This window comes from Falco punctatus (assembly GCF_963210335.1).
Source record: "Falco punctatus genome assembly, chromosome: 5".
Classification (NCBI taxonomy): Eukaryota; Metazoa; Chordata; class Aves; order Falconiformes; family Falconidae; genus Falco; species Falco punctatus.
In genome coordinates this window covers 8515481-8541070 of record NC_137584.1, presented here as the reverse complement: position 1 = coordinate 8541070, position 25590 = coordinate 8515481, and the positions used below count along the sequence as shown (strand labels likewise).

The 25590-nt window shown below is 38.1% G+C and overlaps 1 long non-coding RNA gene across 1 annotated transcript in view; it reads right to left on the bottom strand.

Moving 5' to 3' along the window:
* Positions 1-259: 259 nt before the first annotated feature.
* The window catches only part of LOC308064124, a 38904-nt gene continuing 13573 nt past the window's right edge, over positions 260-25590 (bottom strand). The window contains exon 2 of the long non-coding RNA XR_013928213.1: positions 260-20104. This is a non-coding gene — a long non-coding RNA (uncharacterized lncRNA). The remainder of the gene's footprint in view (positions 20105-25590) is intronic.

The window sequence follows — 25590 nt, the reverse complement described above, 5'->3', positions numbered from 1 at the left end:
CATCTGGCCCATGAAGACTTTTCAACAGATCATCTGTTTAGGACTCCTTTGTTCTCTCAGAGCTGAAAAGAAGTTATTTCTGGTTTTCATTTTAGCTGCCTTGCCTCCCAGTTCAAGCCCGGTTTCAGACTCACTGCAGACACAGTGCCCTGTACCAAATGCAAACCAAGATAATTCTCAGAGAGGAATTCAATGGCTCATGAGCCAATTTTATTAGACAGGAAACATTTGCCTATCAAATATAACAATTGTTTCATATTTCACAATGTCCTAGTGCAAATATTTTGTTTGGAAAAATTTTAGTTCATCTTGGAAGCCATTCCAGTGATATCTCTTCAATTAGAAAGAAGTTCTAGGACCGTATGTCCTGGTTCATCCTGTTGAAGTGCAATTGCTACACACAGTGCTAAATCTGCTGAATTAGCAGCACTACGAAAGCACTGCCTGTGATCGCTATAGACCCACAGATTTAAATTCAATCATGGGCCTTCAAATGCTAATACAATTCATACCCAACAAATGAGACAGTGAAATTTTCATGGCATTTCCTCCAACCCTGTACACATAAAGTAATTTTCTAATTGGAGAAGGTTTTTGACTCATCTGCTCTGCATCCCCACGCAGTGTTTTTTTTCTATTTTTCAATGCACATCACATAATTCAGAATCATGATTTTTATTATTTCATTGTGAATAGTCAGATCTGAGAACTTGTGAATGCCCTTTGAAATATGAGGCTCAAATACCCTTGAAAGCACAGATGTTAAAAATCTACTGTATGTTGCCATCTGAGAAAGATGTTCTTCAGGCAGAGAATGGCCCAGCTTCCACTTGATCTGCAGAATCGTTTTGTGGTGCAAACCTTGACAATAATTCATACTAGCAAGTGCTTTCCTTCTCATCTGCCTTTGTCCTTCTAAGAATAATGAAAATGCAACACACTCATAAAAGTTAGTCAGCTAAATGGAAATTAGACCCTTTGGACTCCCCCTGCAGTCAGTGTAATAAACTGGCAAGCAAAAATCACTTTATTGCATGATGCACAAATGTCCTTTGATGGCAAAATGCAGATACCAAACAGTTACCATATCAAGGTACATGACACTTGAATGGGCTCTGTGTCCCAGCAACCCTCAGAAGGTAATTCACATATACCATTTCCCATATAACACTGGAAAGCCATAAAACAGAGAATGTCTCATCTTGAACACAAATACAAATCATAATCACATAATCATAAACACTTTGCCTCCATATTTTGTAGTTTTCTACATTTTGTTTTGGGTAGGAAACTTGCTAGGTAAGGGGATATTTCTTTTTTCTTTCTTTTTCTTTTTTTTTTGGGGGGGAGGGGGGAGGCTTTGGTACTGCATGATCAGCTATAACTTGAAATAGTATCTGCCATCTTATCAACAATTACACCAGTTTTTACAGCTCATAATCTGAATCATTGCTTATCACCAAATATTTGCCTTTCATTACTGTCTAAAATACTTCTAAATATACTTCAGTCATCTAAGCAGAGGGTTGATTCTTCCATGCCTCATGAATCAGGTGACTGATCATACGTCAAGAATAAATAATTGAGAATAGGGAGGACTCAAAATCAACAATCCATGAACAACTGATAGAAAGAAAATCATTGAACCTACTCAGTGACATGTTGTTATTCATACACTTGTATGTATGATAAGCTTCCGATTGTTTGTGAGTATAAACAAGCATAAAGAAAATTAATTTGTAATATAAACGAGTTCCAGGGGGCATGCTATTTGCTGAAGTGCTAAATTTATGTAAGAATACATCTTGAAAAGATAGACCTTTTATTTGAAGCATAGGTATGAACTATTTTGAGTAGCAAAAACATTTCTTTTCATTATTTCTTTTAATTAGTGATATCTATACATGCTTTTTCTGCCAGGTGTTACTTCCTAACTTACCAAGACAGGTAAGGTGTTTCCTGAACCAGCATCAAGACAGTTTAAGAAAATCTCCTTACACCAGCAGGGCAGGCAGGCTGCTCTCTCACAGCCTGCCTTTGGTCACCACCTAAACCTGTTTTTTGTGCAAGTCTGCCAGCCCACAGCCTAGCTCAGGACCAAATCATTGAGTGACTCTGTCCTTTGTCTTCCCTAGTGTCAGAAAGACATGTAGGGGCAAAACCATCTCAGTCCCTTCCTCTCAAGTGTTGATTCTAAGCTTTTGCACTTGAGAAAAAAACAACATGATAAATTCCCCCCATTTTACTGCCAGTGATCTGCAGGGTAAATGTAGCTGCACAGCTGAGGTTAGCATCTGTGCTATTTCATTGACTTTTTTTCCAGGCACACCACGTTTCGCCATGCCTTCCTGATTATTCAGTGTCCATTCCATGGAATTAACGTGACACCAAGGACACATTACAAAATTTGTAAATCCTCTCAGTTCTGCAGAAAAATAAAATTACATTTGCTGATCATATCCTGTGGCTAGCACTATAATTTCACCATTTTGATGAAATCATGGGTGGAAAAGTCAACACAAGAGTCAATGCAAGAATAATGAAAAAAGCTAATTCCCATCATCTAGCAATGCTGAAGCCATCAGAGGAAAATAATGACTCTGTATTTCATTCCTCTATCTTTCTTCTTCATGTCATTCTTTTGTAAATTTTGACCTCTTTTCTTTTCTTGTTTCTAATGGTTCTTCTGGGTTCCTTGTTTCCTTCTTGCAATCAGACATGGCTTATAAGGTGCAACAACTCAGAAAAAAATTTATAAAGGCAATCAACATTAATGCAAGCATCCAGGAGCAATTTAAATTACTTGAAGACTTAAAATGAGCACTTACAACACTTGCCTGTGAGAAGAAGAGCTGTCAGCAGAAAAGTGACATAAATTATACAGTACCTTTTTAGTTTGCATTTTTTACTATGATCCAGGTTTAAATCAATTGGGGAGAATATTGAAAATATGTTCTAAAAGGAGAGTCTTAAATTTTCATTTTACCATAGTGCAGGGTATTGTTAAAAAGTGTATCTTAAACGATCTCCTTTATTTGGGTATGTATAAAAGGAATGAGTAGGAAGGAAGGGAAAGAAAAGTATGTGATGAATCTCTGAAGCTCCATCCCAATTCTGCAGCTGACTTAGTAGGCTGAACTTAACGTTCCTGATAGGGGACACACACACACCTGAACCACTGCTTTAAACTTCAGGTGTTTCTATACTTGAAGGTGTTGCTGATTGCTTCTTTGCACAAGTATTTCTATCCAAGTACAGTGTGATCTTCCCAGTCTGAACCCACAAACAGTTAGCTGATCAGGACCAACTCCTTGCATATTCAACTAATTAAAATTCCAACTAGTTAGCAGCAGAAACATTTGGTCAAACGTGCACACACACAAAATGTGTACGACTATCTACCAAGGAAACTCAGTGGATACTTTGAACTGTTTGACAGACTAATTGATGTGATAGGGAGTTTAATGGGCACTGCACACTTGTGGACCTTCCCTTTCTCCTCTAAGAGGCGGCACTGAAGCACCAGTGGCACATATTCTCCAAGTGCCCAAACCATTTGAAAGCCTGCTTTAGTACCTCAAGAATCTAAAGCTGCAGAAAGTCTTCAAACCCAGCCAACATAGCCCTTGGGAGTGTTTTTCAGCACAAGATCTAACAACAATGTAGAATTACAACAGGCTCCAGGAATTTCTGAAAACCTGCTGGTTCTGCTTTTCTTCCATAACAGTTTAAAAACAGTGGGCACAGCAAAAGGCCACAGCAGAAGACACTAGCTGTAGGAAATCATACAAAATCCTGGGCAAGCAGAACATTATGAAAGATGGAAAGATTCTTTTTCCCAATATTTAGTTTGGTGGCAAGTTGAAGGATAAGCATATTTTGCATGCATCAAAAAGTATACAGATGTACAAAAGCCTTGCCAAGATGTGATCTCATTTCAACCTCCCCTGCTTTAAGTAGAGAGACCTAAATGAAAAAGTGGGTTCTTAATCACTTCCTAATTAGAAAAAAGAAGAGTGTAAATGACAATAATTGTCTGAAAACATCTAATTTGGGGAAACTTCAATAATCTAGATTGCAGAAAGGATATTACCTGCAATCCTGATGTGAGTCTCAGACTGTTCTAGAGAAGAAACCAAGCAATGAAAATGCTGCCTTCATTCTATGATGTGTTTTGCAAAACAAAACCCCTCTCCTGCAGTTTAACAGGTAGAAAGGCAGTATTCTAACTGCATTTAAGCACATCAAGTGATTTTTAAAAGTGATTTCTAATCAAAAAGTACTAACTTTCACAGTGTAGGAGACAAAAAGTAGATATATTTCTTGCCCCAGTCATTTTGCTTTCAATCTGTTGGGTCTTCCTGGACCAATTTTTCCAGTCTTGCACCCATACCTTTTTTAATTTACTACAATATATTTGTATTTATTTCTAAATAAATTCAAAAATAGACATGAATTTTGGGAGGAAAACCTCTAATCTCAAGTAGCTTTCCTGTACAGATTCTGAATAATCAATTAGAAAATTCATTCTTTGCTATTCTTTTTTCACATGTTCAAAAGACAACCAGGACAACATCTTCAAAAATGTTCATGTGACTGAGGGATCTAAAGGCCATTGATTTAGAGTCCTTTGAAAGTGTCTCTCCTATTTAGAATGAATGCAGTTTTTAAAGCTGATGAACTCTTTCAGTCCTTGGTGATTCTAGGTGCTACGTGAATCCTGTGTCCACTTAGAAGCTTGAGACACTTATATTAATACTTCAGAATATATTTAGAAATCAGTTTTAAGCACCTCACTTGGAAATTTTTGGCTTATGTTGCTAAGTAATTATTCTACAGCTGAAAAATAAAACATGCTAACACTAGTCCAAAGAACAACTAATCTTACACACCAGCTCACTGATACCAAGCCAAGATTGCAGAAAGACTTCATGGGGGAAGAAAAAAAAAAAAAAAAGACGAAATTTATAGGGATTTAGTAGGTCGCACAGACCATCTGCCTGTAAATCAAGGACTATTCATTATTCTCAAGTCATCATTGCTGTGAATGATCTAGCTCAGCCTGCCTCGGAAGATTTTGCAGTCACCCCTCCTAAAGAGGCCATTACCTTCTAAGCTAATGTGATATTTTAAAATTATTATGTGGTAGATAAGTATATTGTAATACTTCGGGGGGGAAAAAGGATGCTATTTTCCTCTTATAGAGGGAATTCATATACTACTCTTTATACTTTCTACAATGATTTAATTTAAAATTACAGTCTTGAATTTAATTCTTTGCACTGGAAAATACCTTCCTTTAGCATAAACCTGTTGTTTTCTCCTCATATGTGGCCTGACATTCATGTATAAGTATGGCCCAGCATGGCAATTCTTAGGTACTACGAATTCTAGTTATATGTGCCCCACTTGGACTGGTCTGTAATAAAGCTAGAAAGCATTGAAGGGAAAGAGAGGTTTTTTATTCACGTTTGGCAGCAGTCTGTTTAAACACTGTGACTCAAGCACCAAGGGATCAATAAAAACACTTTTATCTCTCCAGTTCCTTAAAATTAATGCAAATCCTACTTTCTGCATTTCCTGTTTGCAAGAGGGTGGGAAGAGATTCCTAGGCAGCAGTGGAAAAAAATATCCCACAATTTTTCAGAACTTATTCTTAATTATAGATCGAGGAAAATCAAACTTTTATGGTATTTTCAACAGCTGTAAGAAGACAATTCTGTTTGTTTTGCTAGAGATTTAGTTTGCTAGAGATGTAGTTCTAGAGTTTGAATGAATTGTTCATAAATTATATGAGAATTTATATAATGCTTAAATGCTTTTGCACAAGAAAAAAAAATATGAACCAAACAAACACATTGCTAAGAAAAAACTTACTAGCTGCTGGCTATTGTAATTTTCTTGAGTTTTTTGAGTGGTAAAAATTAATGCAATTTCACTTCAACCTGGAGATTCCTTCAAAACCATTTATGTTTGAAAGACAACAGTGAGGATTAGGATTACCAGGCATTCTGGTATTACAGTGAAGTAGGGCTGTAAGAGGCATTCCTGTCCATAGAAATCTGTGAAACAGACACCGTGTTTTGACCTTTCCTCCAAAAATTCTGCCTCAAAGTTTGTGAAGTTATAACTCTATTATAATGAAAAAATATTTTCCAAACAGAAGGGAAGAGAGACTTTCCTTATGCCAGAACTGTGGTGCAGAGGTATTGGGATATGCCCTCAGATCCTGGCAATAGATCATAACTTAATTTGATGTCCAGGTTTAATCAATTTACACACAAGTTTAAATCTTGTAAACCAGCGCCCCATGGGATAGCAGAGGTGATATCTTTTTTGATATAAGGCTAATTTCTAAGTCTATCAAAGCAAGCATAGCAATTAAAAGCAATGGATTTGCCTCTGGCTGAATTAATTAACTCATCATCATTCTATTAGTAATTTGTACCTTGATTCCCCAGAGTCAGGAGGTCAACCCGAACTTGCTAAGTGAAAACACAGTGGTCTTTCCCTGCAAATATCAGCTCCTTTCCACCTGCTTTCCAACCACAAGTTGAATTTACTGAGGTGATGTACCTGGGTACCAATGATTCAGTACCTTAACTTCTAACCTCCTTCACTCAGTAATTCAGCAGTCTCCACACCGGGAGTTTTTGTGGATTAGCTGATACAGCCTTTAAAAGAAAGTTCAGAGCACTGAATTACCGAAATTCTTGAGTCTAAACAAAGCAGCAAGAACTTTATAATTTCAGGGCAGAGCTGAACAAGCACATTGTAATGAACTATTGATTCCCTTCAGATTTTCTGCCCAAGGAATAACCTTAAGAAGATTAGTCCATAAACTAATCTATCTCATTCTAGATTTTTTAATATTAATACTTGGGTTTTTTGTGTGTGCAAATGCTTAACTTTTAATTGGTAACAAGGAGTTCTTTGGGTGTTCAATATTTTGCAGTCTAGTTCTTAAGATTAACTGAAATACTAATAAGTCATGTAGCATGTTTCCCTTCACCTTGTGGGATGAGACTACAGCCTCTTCCAAAATGAATATTCACATATGTAAATGGAATAACAAATCAGAATATTAAAGGTCATTTAATTAATATGCCAAATGCTCGGGAAGGATAGAGGCAAAGTGATATTTGAAGGAAACAACCATAACAATATCTATTTGAATATATTTTCTCCAAACATATAGCCTTAATTACAATGGCAGAGAGGTAAAAAAATGTACTGCTGTTCAAATGTATGTGTGAATGTATGAAATATTCATTATAGGAACACACCAAATTCAGATCTCTCAGACTGGATGACCACTATATAAAATCAGCATGAAAAAGTTGATCACTGCAAAATTTCAAAATAAGCACACAAGACAGGGCAAAAACAATGGCTATTTCACCAGGATTAAAAAAAAAGAAAACCAAACAAAAAATATTAGTTAGTGGTAAGTCATTCTAGACAAAGAATGAAGAGATGTCAGATCTATAAAGAAGCAGAAACAGGTCTGAGATCCAGACAAGGCTGAAGGAGCTGAGGACAGATCAGATCCTGAATTTATACTGCTGTAACTTGAAACGGAGTCTGGCCTAGCACTTTGTGGAAGGATGCCAAGAAAATTCTTGGCATCTTGAGTTAAAGCCATAGGTGATTAAAAGGAAAATTAAGGTCAACTAAGGAGACCCTTAGTTAGCCTTTGTTCCATCAGATAAGACAGCCTACCAGGCAAATGGACGTCAGATTTCAAGATTTAAAGAGCTGCTCTTCACTGGAGTTCAAGACTGTCAAGCAGAATGTTACATTTCTAAAATAACATGAGTTTCTCCAAATACTGACTTTTAATAATTCTTTATTTATGTGCCAAGCTATTGAATTAAAGGCAGTGTTCCCATCATAAATTGAATTCTCTTTCATCCCCACTGTACCGGGCACATGTAATATCTATCACATGAGTGAAGCTTGGAAAAGGAGTGTTTATTTAAGCTATATCTTCCCTATAGTTTGAGTTTCTTTGCAATCTGCTGTTAAGCAATGGGATTGAGGTGCTGAGAATATATTGGTGGGCTGATCAAGAGCCACTTCAGAGGGAATAAATCAGTAGCACAGATAAATTAGCTTTTGTGAATCTTTTTCCCAAGTCTACAACTTATATTCTGGGTTATCAATTCTTTCATTACAAGAAGGGGGGGGGGGGGGGGGGGGGGGTGGAGAGAAAAAAAAAAAGTGCCTAGTTCAAATAGCTAATTGAAAATCTCACACAAAAGCAAGAATCTACATATTTCACATATATCTGCAAGTCAAATTAAACCTAGGTTTTCCCATTGTCCTGTTAAGCTGTGTAAAACCACAGACTTCACAGCTGAATTTGCTTTAAATGGATCACAGCTGAATTTGCTTTAAATGGACAGTATGACACCGTTAAGTTTCATACCTGTTTCATGAGTTAATTGTGCCCAAAAACATATCTGGGGAAAAAATGACATGGTATTAAATTACTGTCCTACATAGTATATTCTGGCTGCCAGTCATCAAGGCTTCAGAGACGGAAATATACTATTATTATTATTTTCCTTTTGCAGATGCCAGAGCCCAGATTACTCATTTATATCCAGCTGCTTTTTTGTTACTTGCATTAAGCACCTTGCCCAAGAATGGTTTGGATTACTACCAGCCTTGGGATGACAAAAGCTCTGCTAAGTGATTTCCTTTCTCTATGTCTTGAAATCACTGAAGACAGAGTCTTTACAAATATTCATCTCATGGGTGAGGATTCCTGTGGGCAAAGTAACATGGACAGAGTCACCTACATGCCATGCATTTAAATGTAACACGCATTCCCTGAGTAAGGATGCAGCTACCCCACCTGATGTTTGATCTTCTCTCACTCATAATCTCACTTATGACCGTAACCCCGTCCAGAAGCAGTCTGAGGTCAGTGTACACCAAGTCCTGCCCTGTAAGACAAATCTAAAGCATCCGTCTTTTTGCTGTGTCAGACTAAGAGGCAGCTACTGATGCAATTCATTGGCCTCAAGAAGGTGGCACTGAAATTTTACTGCTCTCTGAGATGCTGTAAAGCCAGCAATCCTTTCCAGATCTTCACCCGTTGCAATGAGTCATCCATCTATTCATTCCACCCACTTCAACAATTCCTTTCCCAAGTATTTAAGAATCCCAACAATCAAACACGTCAGAAAGTCACACTCTTACTCTACCCTTAATTTTAGGCAATTAAACAGGAGCCTGCTCATCTGCGCAGTGCCTCCAGGCTAATAATTTTTTTACCTAACAAAGCTTGCCTCCTAGATGAACCAGTGAGTGGGGGCGCTGAAGTGGTTATGCAGTTCTGAACTAAAAAACGGCTTGCATCTTCCCAGCTTGGAGCATGGGTGCGGATAGCACATGATAGTCAGCACTGACACCAGAGAGAGGCCCATTCTCTGCGGATAAAACATTCTTTGTATCACCACATATACTTTTCCTGCAACATAATGAAGAGATCACTTCAAGAAGTTATAATGCTGTCACATGTCCATGCTTCCTCTTCACAGAAGACAAAGCACAGAGCCTGAGCGCTGCACACTGCTATGAAGCCCAGATATTTATTTGCCAAGATAACAGCATTTTTATTGTGGAATCACTTCATTCTGGAAACTGTATTTTTTTATATCAGACTATGCAGGCAATACATCTTGCCTCTGTCTCTGACAAATGAATGTTTTGGGGAAGGGGTTTGATGGATCTGCTGATTCTACAGTTTTATTAATGCTCTCTCTGGCTGTCATGCCGGAAGGACTCTTTATTTAATGTCACTGTAATACAAAAGAAAGTTTATCTACAGGCAGAATGTTTGTGTTAAAATGTTAAAAACATTGAAAGAGGAATGAAATATTCACTGGGTAAATACAAGATCACTAGCATGAAAAGATCACATAGAAAGGGGAAATATTGGGGGGAACGACAAAGTCAATACTGACACAAACATATAATCTATTAAAATATATATAAAGTTATTTACAAAGAAATATCTTCTTTCAGGATAAATTTGAATAATATATAATATTTGGGTAGAAACGTGGTTTTATTTTCACCTGAACTGTAGAACTACACACAAGCGAACCTTCCAGATGGTAAATATTTGATCACTTCTGTAAGCATTAATATTGTTTATAATATTTCTAAATACAGATGCAAAACATTAATTTATTCTAAGTAAGGAATATTTTTAAGATTTGTATCCTAGAAATCTGTCAAGAACTGTAAACAGTTAACAAATATTTTATTTGAAAACCTAGTAGAAAAAAAAAAAGCCCAAAACTTAGACTCAAAGAGTTTTTATCAGTCTGGGTCTTCAAAAAAGACAGAGTGAGCAATGCAGTTTCCACATGCTCTAGTGTTTGCTTTCCAATGGAAAGGAATCTCTTTTATGATATTTGCAAAATATCTTTCTATGATCATTAAGTTTTGTTCTAATCTAGCTAGGCAGTCAAAGTCCTCCAGGAAAGGCTGGATCCTGAGCCTGAATGAACTCTTAAACATTCCCTTTTAAAAGATAAACATACACTCCAAAAACTTTTTCATTGTTCTAAACATCTGTTTAGACTCATGAACAGCTTTTCAGCCAAGTCCAGCAACAAAGAGGTTTTTTTAGTACGTGCACCAGTTCTTTATTTCTTGCAAGGAACAAAACATCATTTCTGTAGTCAGTATGATGTACCATAAAGAACAGCAATAACTAATCTTGCACAGAAAAACTCAGAATCCAAACAATAATAAAAACGGTAACTCGTATACTCTTCTTTTTCCCACCCATATACATACATATATATATATATATATATATATATATGAAAGTGAGTCCAGCCATGCAGGGTTTGAAAGCAGGTGGATCATCCCCTTCTTTTCTTCTAAACGAGTTCCTTAGCCAGTGTATTACACTTTTTGTTGGTTTTCTGACTCAATGGGGAAAAAGAAGAATCAGGCAAAACAGAACTGCAACAAAAAGACTTAAGAAAAGTATCACTCCAGACTATCTTTTAAGTGAGGATGTAGGTACTTACATTGAAGGCCACTCAGCTATGTTTGAGACCATAAGTCAGAAGACTGTATTTGCCACTGACTCAAAGAGGTTCACCCACTAGACTTTGGGCCTCTGGTTATCTATAAGCTACTTTTAAAGCCTCTGCAAGTGATGATCAAGAAATGCAAAATGCCATCACACAGTCTTTGATTCCCTTTTCAGGAAGTATACAGCTTGAAAACAATCACATTGTGTTACAGAGCAGGGCAGCTCCTCCTTTTCTTTCTACGTTTTTTAAGAAAGTATATAAATGAGCCCTTCCTTCAAAAGTCTGACACACTGTCTAGATTGCTGATATATGTAATTGACAGCAGACCCCGTGTTACTAGATCATCAACCATCTATTTCAAAGCAATTGGAGCCTGGGTATTACCTCAAAATATATGTGCCAAGAGTTTGATACACCTTGCTCAAACTTCCCCTTGGCATTTCTAGAAAACTAGTTTAAACAGCTCATCATAGTGTTTGTTTTCTGCAGATCCCAATTTGAAAACCTCTATCTTTCTACAAAATTCAAGAACATAGCTCAGACCTCTACTCAGAGCCACCAAGTCCTCCTTCTGCTCACTAGATTGTCCACGAGTTAGACCATGAGACACATGATGCTGAGAAATCTAGTGATCAGTGACTTTCACAGCACAGTTGTCCTCCTTTAAAAGGTGAGGTAAGGCAGAATGAGAATGCAGAGAATACAGGATGAGAATACAGATGTGAACATGACAAGGAAAAATGAAACATGAGGAAAACGAACTGCACATGTTCGACACTGGAAAAGATAATGAAAAGTTAAAACGTGTTTTTGTTTGGTTGCTTAATAATGATTCATTGAATGATAGGGTTTACAAGGACCTGGTCAGATAACGTGGCTTAACAATGGTTTTTGTAACTATGGGATGGAAAACAATGGGACTGTAGAAAACACATTTGATCTAATCTTCATAAAGTTGTCAAGCAGGTCCATTGATTACAAAATTTCTCTTCTGAGCTTGGATGAACTCCACGTCTGATGGGGCTGTACATTATCTTTTCTTCAAAATTCGTAATAACTGAACCCAGGGAAATGCAGAGTCTCTCCAACAGGCAAAGAATTGAGAGCCATTTGAGGACCAAACGTGAGGCCTGGCACCTTGCAATCATGTATTCCCAGGGAATGAATCAAAAGTGTAAATTTAACCTATTTAAAGATGTTATCATTTCTGTGCTGGATATAGTATGGAGCAAAAAAGAACCTCTGAGAGAACACGTACAATTTACTCAATGCTGTGCCCCACCCTTGGATTAACATTTTAGCTTTCTGGTGTTGGCAATCTCCCAGTCAGAAATTTTGGTCCTGAGAAATGTAAAATTAAAGTTTAATTGTTGGAACAAAATATATTTTCTAGCCCTGAGACCACAAAGCAGAACAAGGCCAAGATACAGAACACTGGGTGCCAAACAAGTGTGTAGCTGAGTACAGTTCCTTCATGATTTTTTTTTAAGCTCTGCTTTTCATTTGGGAATGGCTACTTCTGTCCCTCACACAAGTAAATAAATGCCACCACTCAGTTGAAACCACTAGCAGCTCAAGGGCTGATCTTCCTGTTTTTTCCATAAAGACTCTGCGACTGATGTAAAGTATAGGATTAAATGGACTTTTGTGTGCACCTGAGTATTATTTCCAATACTTATGGCTGGTATGTGAACTTTCCTCACTGTTTCATGCTGTAGGGCAGAGTTTATCAGTTTTAAGCTCAGTTGTTCCAGACCATCTGTAAGGAGTGGCCTTCCTTAACATTCTTTCAAATTCAAAAAAAAAAAAAGAAAAAAGCTAATAAGTGCATGATGGGCTCTTCAAGGAGTTTGGTTTTTTGATTTGTTCTGGGATTTTTTTTTCAGGGTTTGTGGGGTTTTTTTTCCTTTTCTTTTTGTAATACAGGACCATAGAGAACAAATAATAAAAGCTGATTAGCTTAGGGATTTTACTATATAATCAGATGCAGCTACTCTGAGCAAAGGAAGAAGAAATGGGTTTTATTTAGGGAAGGCAAGTTTGGTTTTCCTTGTATATTTGAAGCATTTATTTTTTTTTAAACTTAAATTTGCTTGCTGAATTTGTCTTTCACTATACCCCCTTCCATTCAAATATAGGTCTATCAAATATTCACCTTTTCAAAAAGTTAATCCTCCTGGAATCTTTGAATTCCACATGTAAAGAAGCCAGATGACTGTACGCTGACTGCAATATGTAGGCATTTTTTTCTATTGTAAAACCTTCTTTTCCAAGATCTCCAGGGGAATAACTTAAAGAGTTCAAATTCATGTGCTCTGATATCACAATAATAGAAAATATTTCACCTTTTTATCTTACTGATTGTCTCAGAGAGTGGAGTTCACAATAGCATAACTGAAATATCCATTCCATGCTCAAAACAGAGTTCAGAGAACCATTCGTCACAAAATAGTTATTTTCTCAAAAAATAGTCATTTTCTCAAAAAATAGTCATTCTGTCTAAATAGTTACTCTCCCTCAAAGAAAAATCATTCTTGTATTCAATAATTATTTTCAAAATAATTTTTCTCTTGCTTCTGAAAATATTTGCTATCTGAAATGTGACCTTTTTCCATTGGAAAAGGATGTCACATGGTATTGTATGAGTCACATACCTGAAGGAATAAGCTTGTGCCCTTTTCAACAAGAGCTCTCAACCATCATAAATACAACTTTTGCTTTCTAAGCTTGTGATAGTTGTTTGACCTTTGCTAGATCTGTAAAAATTCTTGCCAGTAGAACTGGTTTTAGCAAATGCTCTAAAACAAATAGTGACACAAACGCTGCCAAAGTGAATATGTTTCAAAACACAAAGATACATTCATATAATGCATCCTGCAAGCATTTCTCTTTAATCACCTGATACAGAAACGTTTTTCCTGCCTTGCACGTCTGGCTCTAAATCATTCGTGCATTATGGTACATGCTCTTGCTTGGTACCACGCCACTGCATACAGCAACCACTGCCAGATCACTGTCAGGCTTCGGAAAGAATACTTTTTGTTCCCATACACATCCTACAGTTCAGCTTTCCTACATAGAGGTTACCTCTCTACACCCATGAGCTGCAGCTGCAGGCGGCAGAAGTATTTCAGCAGTTAGTTCCCAGGGCAGACATAACAAGGACTGGAGAAAAGCATTTGCAGCAGGAAGCCTTCAACTGTGGCTGCCTTTCTCACTGTAAAAGAGCTTTCAGCTACAAGCTGTCCTCTTCAGAGTGCAGCACAGGACTCATCCTTGTCTGGGCTGTCTAGCTTACCAAATATGTCCTGGAGGGTTTTCTGTGCATGAGTAGGTGCTGTGCACAGGTGCAGTGCCCACCCTTCAAATTCCCCTTAGCCAGCCTGAAACATCATTCACCACCTCCCCTTTTTAATTTTTTGTTTGTTTGTTCCTTTTGGGTTGTTCGGGGTGGAGGGGGGGAAGTTGCCAATGAGTAGAGAAAAAATTAAATTCCCCAGACTGTAAAAATGTGGCGTTTATGTTTCCATTTGGGGGATAAAAGAAAAGAACCCAGAGAAACAATGCTTTTTACTGTCTCTGCTATGAAACTTAATGTTATTTTTCTGTATAATAGTACCTGAAAAATTTTAATTCATCATAATTTCTTATTTTCTCAAATTTTCAGAACTCCAGCGAGGGATTTCTAAACCCCTGGGAATCCTTCTTTTGTTTACACTATGTATGACAGACATGCTATGCAGCTGATATTAATGTATAACTAATAGTAACATTTTACAGTTAAATTAATGTTATAATTACAAAGCTGAAAGATCACCTTGCACACTACAGTTAACTCAAGAGATACAGCTATGATAGCATTATTACCAAATAACCTTACATTTGTCAGTTGTAAAGTTCACTCCAAATCTCACATTAACCATTTGCTTGAAATACAGCCAAGTGAAGATGTGATTCATCCTTCTGGGTTCCAGAAAGCTATCAGCTGTTTCCTACAAATGGTTCTGCTGTGTCCCAGACTGAAGGTCCATATACTCAGCGTCCTTTCTCCAAGAGCTGCTGGCAGCAGATGTTTACAGAACATTATAAGAACAGGGCACACATAAAAATGTTCTTCTTGTGTTGTAATCCCCTGTTTCTAGCTATCTGTGACAGTGTCTGATAAGAAGCTTGCATCTAAATGGCTGCATGGAATAGCCACAAACAGACTTAATCTTCATTAATCTATTCAGATCCTTTCCAGCTCTGCCTACAATTTTGGTCTCCAAAATGTCCCACAAGGTTTCCTACAATTTAATATGCATCATAAAGATTTCCTTTTTGTTTGCTTTAAACCTGCTGCAGGATAGAGGCCCGCTAGTTCTTCCACAGTGAAAAACAATGACTAATCACCCCTTGCTTATATTTTTCACATCATTCATGAATTTAACAATCCTGTGATATACCACTCCCCAGCTTTGCTTGCTGAAGTTTATGAAAGTCTAATTTCCTATGCTTTTATACTCCTGTTTTATACCCTTCTATACAACAAGATTGTTCTTATAGTCTAGCTGATTCCTACACTTTGCTTTTTATCAAGGGATGTTGCAGAAGAATTTGATCCAAGTGAGGTGAAGAGAACAATTTCTATGTCAGAATGACTCTTGCAAAATCTCTGATATTATCTGTTCCAAAACTACGTCAAAAATTATTCCAGCGCCTCACATCAATTCCCTAGGAACTGAAAACCATGACCTTTACAAAAAGAGTCTGGGAAAGAAAGTTTAGCTGTTGCAAGGGATATCCTAGGTCCGCATCATGCTAGCAGATGGAAAGAAGAATTTCTGTGCCCAGGTTCCCTCCTTCACTCCTGAGAAGTCCCAACTGTCCTGTTGTTAGTTCTGTCTTCTGATTCACGAGCAGCATTATGAGCCTGAGATGAATAGGAGTTCCCTGTATGGCACCCAGATACTCAGAAACAGAATTATTAATAATATTGATAACTCTCATGGTTTGTGGTATAAAAGATAAGCATAGGGAAAGCAGGATAACCAGAAGTACACATAGGGAATATGTCACAGGTTTGCTTCTTAAAGTGCATTTTCCACTGTGTGTCTAAACAGATGAAGGCTTGCACACCTGACTTGGCAAATCATTTCAACATTTTACACGGCAGAACCAAGAAACACAAGTTTTTCCCCTAATGATTCAGCTAAATGACCCTCTCTTAATCCCTGCCTGATGCTTCTAGGTATGTTAAGAGCAAGGATATACCAATTGTGTTGGATTTTCAGGATTCCAACATTATTCCCTGTGGTCAAACTTGCCAATCTGTATGTATTTTGCTGTCTTCAGGTTTTCTTTAAAAGCACCCCTCACCACACTCTCTCCAAGTTGCCTACTTTTCTTGCTATTCAGTGATGCAGTTCCTTATCTCCAGGACAGAAAAAGTTGAAGTCAGCACATCAGGCCCATTGCTTCCTGCCCAAGTAATGTGGTATTGGCAGGCCAATGTCATCTTGGCTTACCAGGAGCTGGACTACCCTGCAAAGCCACATCTAGAGTGTTAGCTTCTACTGCTGATGCATTTGTTTTGGGAGTGCTTTTTTCTAAATTTGCATTTCATTCTAAAGCTGTATTTAAGTTCATTTTCTCCGAGGTGTGTTAGAACTTTATTAAACAAAATTGAATGTCTTATATTATTTACCACTGGTGCTTTCATTTTCAAGATGAAATAAAATTGCTCATTTTTTCTATAAAATAGTTCAGCATTACACTAAAGGAAGTATCTGAAGTTCTATATTGTATTTTAAAAAGGCAGAAAAATCCTAATTACATTAATTAGTGTTGCCCAGATATAAGCCTTAGGAGGGGCAGGGTGGGGGGGCAGAATAATATCAATAAATGGTCATGGCGAAGTTAAAATTGTCTCAGAGTCAAATACATCTGAAATCATGGTCTGCATTATATCCACTTTTCTAAAAATGTATTCCAGCTATTGCATTCCTTTCATTTTTTCATCTGCTGCCCTTTAATACCTGGGAGGAGTAAAAAAATCACCCTGTGCATTTAATCCTTAGTCACTGAAAGAATACACAGCTGTATACAGAAGAGAAAATAAAGCCATTCCCCACCACTACCAGACTACCACCCGAGAGAGGGACAGCCAAGCATGTGTCCCAGAGCACAGTCCATCTGGCCTGCTTCTTCCCTGTGTACCTCCCTGGTGAAAGTACTGTGATATATTACTGTTATTACTGCTACAGAATAGCAAGACTTCAAGAAAAATTTCTGTAGCAAAGAGCCGTGACCTGCTGTGTCATGAAGGTGCTGGTTGTTTCGCTGCCACAAGAGAGACACAAGCACCAGACCGAGGTTTCTGGTCCAAGGGACAGCAAGTGCTGTGAAAGAAGTGAAACGGCTATGGTAAGAAATGACATTTGAGAGGGTCAGTGAAATCTGAACAAATCCATGAAGACGGTAAGAAGCTGCTGAAGGTTAGTAGAATGAGCAAAGGGTATGTGGAGGGGGAACAAAACCCAGGCATGATGTTGTAGAGCTGACTGCTCTACTGTCCCTGCTTTGGACCACTAGAAGAACGGTGTCAGAGGTGGAGGCTCCAGGAAGCACGTGCGACATGACCACAACATCAACAAACATTTTAAAGAAAAGGAGAAGTTGCTGTTCAGCTTTGAGAAAAACAAAACCCACATACCCACAGTGAAAGAAGGGCGGGTGGGAGGCTGGGGTTTGGTGGTGATGGTGGTGAAATTTTAGCAGAAGGTGTAGGGTAAAAAAAAAAAGAAATGGCTTGCTTTATGGTGACTCAGTGTCTGTGCTTCTGAATAACCTGGTGTTCTCTCCTGATGGAGGAAAAGTGGTAGAACAGGTTACATAATTCCCTTATTTAATGTGCACAGTTAATTCACATGTGCAGTCTGTTGGATCTAACAGATGTGATTGCTGGCAGCAGAAGTTGGTCTGTGAAGCTATGGAAGCACCATGAGAAGAAACTGCACAGAAATGGAGAGGGGGATAGGAAAGGATGTCCGAAAGAACAAAACGTGAGATTTGAGAGAGCATCATAAGATATTAAACCAAACATGTAGAATCACTAGTCTTGCAACAACTTCCCAAGGTCAGGAAAATGTCACCTCTATCTTAACATAAGACTTGAACAGAAGTTCCTCAAGTTTCTAAGACATTATCTTCTGTCACAGACCTGCAAAGAAATGTTCATATGTAAATAAGACAGTCTTTTTATCAGCTCACTTAGCTTTTCACCCTGCTTACAAAACAGAATCATAAAAAAGCACAGGGAGGTCCAGGGTGTTTTTCCCTCTTTATCCTTACACATTCACCTTAAATAATGTAGTGGTGGAGAGAGACTACCCCATCTCTATATCAATAAACCAAGGAACTGGCAATGTTAGCATTCAAGTAGCAGGACACACTACGTTTATATGCAAACATATGTGAGGAAGGACATTATCTCAGAGGGAAAAGTTTACAAATATAGTCTGCTTACCACAGCTGAAAGAGTTTGGACTGAGATGAGAGTGAAAATAGTGAAAAAAACAACAGTCATAAGGAACTGTTAAGTGTCTCCAGGGCAGGATTAGAATGCAGAACAGGAAGCATTTATGCATGAAAAAGGGAGACTTGTAAAAAGCCCAGACATTGATCATGGGGATTTCAATTATGCTGACATTTACTGGAACACAAGTGACAAGTAAAAGCATGTTCTCAAAACACTCAATGCTCCTGCCATATGGAGCTTTCTGCAAAGTCAACCTAACAGCAGCTTCTAAGCAAATCTGAATTCTAGGCTCCGTCTTCAAGGTGGCATGAGAAGGTGTCTGAGCAGGCTCCATATGAATAAATTCAGCAACTGGAAGCATTACAGGTTGCAGCCACACAGCAGTCCAACTGAGTTTATTACACACCGGTTTTAGCAGCACCTACATTTTCAGTAGTTTTCAGAGATTTGCTTGCAGTCTGTGCCCACAGCTGGGCATATTTCACAGTACTGTAAATGACAGCAACAAGTAAAATGAGACAAAAAGCAAGAAGGAAACTTCAAAATATTTTCAGTTAACTAGCTAGACAAAAACTTCAGCATCCCTTGGGTCAGTGAAAAAGGCTGATTAGTTGAGAAAGTGTCACTGACATTATAGCATTCACTTATCCTTGCCAAATTCATCAGTGTCACTGAATATCTGCTACTTACATGAAATGACCTCTAATAAAAAAAATTAAAATAATATTTTTTTTAAAAATGGTGTTCCCAGAGAACACGGAAAGGGTTGTTCAAAGAGAGCAAAGAGAGTAATTGTTGGCTTTGCTCCTGTAAGTACTTTCTATCTGGCTTGATCCTGACAATTTCAAGAGATAATTCTGCAACTTTTTCACCAGCGATCTTTACTGCTTATTCAGTGAGTGATTCTCCATGTAACATCAGAGTAATGGTTGGCAAATGGGGTGGGATCAAAACAAATATACAGGTAAGTCTCCGTATTTTATTACAATGAGGTTACTTGCCCTTCTAAGGGCTCTACTAAGCAGGGTCAATCCAAAAACTTGAAACAGGGGCAAGAAAAGGGAATACAGATTCTTTTCATTTTTGAGGTTTGTACCTACATTACTAGGGGGAAGCAAAGAAACCTCTTCTTTACAGCCTCTGACTCTCAGTTTACAGCTTTTTTCCATTTGTCCTTCTGTATATTTTTTCCTTCACCATGGAAGTGTTTGCACGGCACTAACTTGTACCAACAATTATATTTAAATATTTAAAAATATTTATCAAGTGGAAAGTAAGCCCCACCTTGAAAAAACTTGATGGTAGCACCGGGAGCCGGAGGAGAAGTGGTTTGTTTTTAAGTCAGTCCCAAGGGCAGAACTGGTGCTAAGGAAGAGGGTGACAAGTGGTGCAGAGCAGGAAGAGCAGCTGTGGCGGTGCATTTCTCTCATGCAATCTGGTTCCCAGGCAGAGAGAGGAAGGATAAGAGCATAGGCAAGAGCGTCTCTTCTCCCAAAGAACTCTAGTTACCTTGATGCTGAAAAAGGCAAGAGGTTAATTTTATCACTTAGGAAAACTAACCAAGGCTTAGAGTTTTTTCAACAATGCAAAGAGGGTCACTTAGAGGTTCAAGTAGGAAACGCTAAGTATAGATGGTATTGAGATCCTGTGCTAATGGCAATAATATAAATAATTTAACTTAGGCTACATATTCCATCTCATCACAGAAACACCACCTGATCTTTTCTAAACTTTGGGGACTACTCTGCCAAAAACCTCATCTCTAAATATCTCTGTCTTTAATTTATTTCAGGAAGATGGACTGGACAAATACACACATACATATACACTCACCTATATGTACACGCATACCAAAACTTACGAATAACCATAACATAACTCAAACCTGAAGGAGTTTAGATAAATATAGATTAATGTGCTAAGAAGTCTATTGATCAAAGTATGATCAAAGTAGGCAAGAGGATAAATTACTCCTCAAGCCCAAGTTGTATGGGAAGCAAATTACAAGATAGATTAACTCCCCCTCCCCACCCCCCCCCCAAAAAAAAAAAAAAACAACAAAAAAACAAAAAAACAACAAAAAAAACCAAACACCAGTGATCAGAAGTTTTTAAAGGGATGAGATAGAATGATCTCACCCAAAGACGCACCTCAGTGTTTAAACAAGGCAGGTGTTTCAGATCTCTTTATTATCAATAAAAATCACCCATTTACTAGACTGGAGCAGGGGTAGGAAAAGGAAAGCATCCACAAGATGTGTGTGCACACGTGCAACCACTTCCTATGGGGCTAGTTTCACAAAGCTGAGGATGTTATTGACTAAATGTTTTCAACACCAGCTGGCCCAGATAAGAGGAATCTAAGATTCATTAAAGGGCTGAACAAATTATTTAAGAGTTATTGATCATGTGTAGCAAGTCCTGGAACACAGGGACAATTCCAGAAGAATGGAAAACTATATGTAAGTCTTTTACAAAAAAAGCACCATGAAGCTCAAGGTCACCTGGCATCAGTCCCAGACATAATGATGGAACAGATGACACAGGATTGTATTAACAACAAACTGGAGTAAAACTAGCAGGTTTGAAAGATAATAAGTACCAGACACTAGGATTTTATGGAAAAATGGTCACACAACAAACAAACCTGATTTCAGCTTTTGAGGGAAAATTATATGCTTGATTGATAAAGGCGATTGTGCTTTTTTGCATTTAGACTTTTGTAAAATATAAGCCATTTGCCTTAGCAGTATTACTAAACAGAAACACCTCATCAAGGATATAGATTTAGTAACTGAATTATGTAACAAAATAACACCATCATTGATAAAGGAAGGAAACAGTGGAATTTCTCCAGGAGGCCTAGCATTCAACATTATCAAAAACAATTTGATAGTACAGACTATATACTGTTGATAAAGTTTACTGATAGGATAAGATTACTGACGAAACATTAAACGATGTAGAAGTCTGAAGGGTCATATGGAATATTTGGTACTTTGATCCAGAGAAACACAGGTATATATCACAGAGTCATTGGACTCTGATTGAAGGGCATGGCTGGAGGTCATCTACTCCAGCTTCCTATCCAAAGCACAGAGATCTCCTACACAAGGTCAGGTTAGCTGTAGTTTTGTCTGGCCAGTCCCTCTCCTCCAAGGACAGAACCTGTTCCAGTGCTGCACAACCCTCCAAACGAAGGACTCCTTCCTAATATCATGGCTAGTAAACCTCCCAAAACGCAGGTTTTGTCCTCTTTATACCATCTGCCACCAATGAAAAGAGCTTGGCTCCATCATCTTTGTAACTGCCTGCAAGTATCTGTAGGCAGCTGTTAGACCGCACCTTAGCTTTCTCCTGACACGTTCAGTAATCCCAGGTCCTTCAACCTCTCCAGGTAGGTCACGTGCCTGAGGCCCCTGACCATCTTGCCAACCTTCAGCTGATGCCAGCCAATTTCTTAACAGTCCATTTGAATAGGGAATACCAAAACTAGATAGTCTTCCAGTATCATTACTGCTGAGCAGAGGAGAAAAATTACTTGTCTCAATCTGATAACTTTACCTCTCCTACTTGTCAGGGCCATGAGAGCACTGTAAGCCCTGACTGTCCCTGCCCAGACAATGTTATGTGCTATTGTTTTGCCCCTGGTGTGGAAATATATGCTTTTTCTTGAAATCCACAACATTCCTGTTGACCCAGACCTTTAGACTGTCTTGACTGAAGTCCTGCCATTCACCAGTCAACCCTCCAAATTTAATGCTGTGTTTAAACTTTCTTTTAATAGCCTCTTTAAATTTTCTAAGGAGTTTTATCCTCCAGTCTGTGGATAAAGTTATACAATAATAGGAGCTTCAATATTTATCCTTAATGCACAGTATTTATCCACTCATTACCAGACATCAACATCTAAACCTGGAAGTCCAGACTGTTTCAAACCACTTAAAACAGCCCATTTATCCCATTCATGTGTTCCTCAGCTTCTAAATGAGAATGTTGAGGGAGGCAGTATCAAAAGCCTTACTGAAATCAATGTGAGTTCCATCTATTGCTCCCTGCTCATTGACATCGAAAGCCATTTAATCATAGAAGACAGCCTTGCTGGTCAAGCATGTTTTTGCTTGGTTAATTGGGTAGATAATTTTTGCCCACCTCTTTGTCCCTCATGTGCTTGGAAATTAATTCAAAGAGGACACACTCCATTATATTTCATGGACCGGGATAAGGTTCACCCACATATAGTTCCCAAGTCCATCTTTCAGATCAGTCTAACATTCAGGTTTTTTCCAGTCATCATGGAACTCCCCTAGTTGCATTATTTTTCACAGGTAACAGGAAACCACCTTGCAATCACAGACCCAAGGAGTCGACGCAAAAAAGAACTATGTCCTAGACCACAAGGGTTTTACCTATAGTCAGAGCTTTGAAAAAAAAAATAAAAATCATAGTTTCTCTTGATAAGGCAAGAAGGATGTAGAAAAGGGCAGCAGTGAGAAAGAAGAAAGAAAATATCACATTATCTGTATACATAACTTTTTTTAAAAAGTACGCTGGAATTTACTATATATGTATGCTAACCCTACTGTAAAAAGGGGATTTTTTTAAAATATTGAAGAATGCAAAAGAGGTCCACAAAAAATGACTGGGAATGGGAGCAAATGCCTTTTAGACAGAGTTTTAATGTCTAGTTTATTTCAGACATTGTAGAGAAGTTCTGTAGTTACAGTACACTTAGGCCTTTAGAAAGAGAGGACTGGTGGGATTAACTTCTCTCAGCTTCCATGAACAGTGTAACAAGAGCCACTGTATTAAAGTTTTTCTGGATGACATTATTTATTCAAGTTCATGGCTCTTGACTTAATATATATTAGTAACTGGATTAAACACAAGGTATCCACAGATAAGGGAAGATGACAGAAGGCTCCTTTTGCCCTTTCACTCTACGAATCTTAAATTTTATCACGGTACCAAAATTATTCTGGGAATTGTAAATATAATACAGTCAGTAAATCTATATCAGAACATCAAGTGTAAATCTTCTGATACTTCTTTCAGAATAACTGATCTACAGAACAGAATACCAAATGAGGTGTAAAATACAGGACTTTTTCACTATAATAAATTAAAAGCACATAATTTTTCATGTGGCAATGCACTAACACTGTGAACAAAGTACTGAAGAATTTAATGTAATACACAACTTAAAAAATACTTATGCCTTCATGTCAATGTGCAGCTGTAGAAAAAATCAAAAAAATTCTTTGCTGCATTAGGGGAGCAATAAAATAAAAAGAAAAGACACACCAAAAAACCCACTAAGTTGTTTATGTAATAATGGTTAGAATTGAGTATCAATATATCCCAGAGGTCAACCAGATACCCACCCACATTAAAGCACAGAAAGCTCATAAAATTTTAATTAGTCCCTGTTTGAACAACAGATCACACATAGAGTTTTCAAAGCAAAAACAGAAAAAGAAGTAATTTTGTTAGCAATGAGATAATGAAGCAGGTTTCTGAAAAGCAGTAACATTTTACTGCCTTAACTCTTTGATAACACTTGAGACATTTCCCAAGGCAACAAGTATCGGTGATTGGTGAATCAATCTTGGCAAATATCAGTCCAAATCAGAATGACAAACATATAGGGAAGTCTAAAGTTTCAGGTTTTTCCTGCTCTTTTCAAGTGACCTCGGATTTTCAAGCTGCTAATGAGATCTCAAAGGAGAGTGATACAAGATCCCCAGAAATTGTCTGTTAAAGGAATACTGGGTAGATATCCCAAAATATATTTTCCTTATGCCAGACTGTGCTCAGCTGGCCAGCTAGGGCTTATGTAGTTTCTGGATAGCATGCCAAATAGGGGACAAAAGTAAGGGACACTGAGAAGTGGAGAGTATTGCTGGAATGCGATTCCTGGGGAGAGGGGCGGAGGAAGCATTAAAAAAAGGACAAGAGAAGCAGGAGCTGAAGACACCGAGGTTAAATCACAATGTATAAAGCTGTAACAAACATGGTTTCACTAACTTTTCTTTTCAAAGAACTCCTTGTTTTTCATAAGAGCAGCAATGCCTGCTGTCACCCCAATGCCAGGTTAGCTTTTGAACCAATCGGTCTCAAATGGCCCTGTTCTTGGCATAGCTGCCAGGCAGGGATAAAGGAGGAAGACCTGAACAGAGGGACAGGCATGCCTCTGTCCGCTCACGTGCACGAAGAAACAGAGCAAAACTATAGCTAGAGAACAGTGAAAGAGGCCGGGTTCAGTGCCGTTAGCCTGCAGGACTGTGGGAATGATGCGGGGACAGCCATACATTTAGAGCCTTTTAGAGCCCTCCACGCTTCCTTTAGATCACAGATCTGATTTACATATGCAGCACAGTCCCCATTCAAAGAGTGTGAGTGAAATCTGAGCCAAACTGCTTTGTTCTCCTGCTTGCCCTGTGCCACTGAATTTTCCTTTGCACTAAATTACCTTAGATAAACAAGAAGCATCTCAAAAATTAGCATCTGATTGCCCTCAAATTAAACCCATGCTTTCACCTCAGAGAGCTCAGTCCAGGAACAAAGAAATACTATCACAGTTTTACTAGAATACTTTACTAGAAAGATGACACAAAATTTAGAATTGATTCCCTAATGGCACAAGGACTTATAGAGGATAGTATAATAAAGTCCTGTGAAAACAATCAGTAAGTGCATTTCTCAGTATTCATTTTCCCAGTGTAATTTTTACCTTTCTTTAGCTAATATTAAACACACAAATCCAGGTGTGGAAAATGGGCATCCTTCCACTGCAAAATGCTTCTTTGCTTCTTGTGACTTAAACACAAAATAAATTAGAAGCAAACAATAATGTTCAACACCATGAGTGGTGCACAGATGACACTGCTGTGAATGGCAAGCCTTCCAGCAGGTTCAACATAGTCATGATCGTACTAGAACAAAGTTTGAGGTGCCACTGGACTCCAATCAACAAAGCACAGGTGTCCAGTGCCTAAATGAT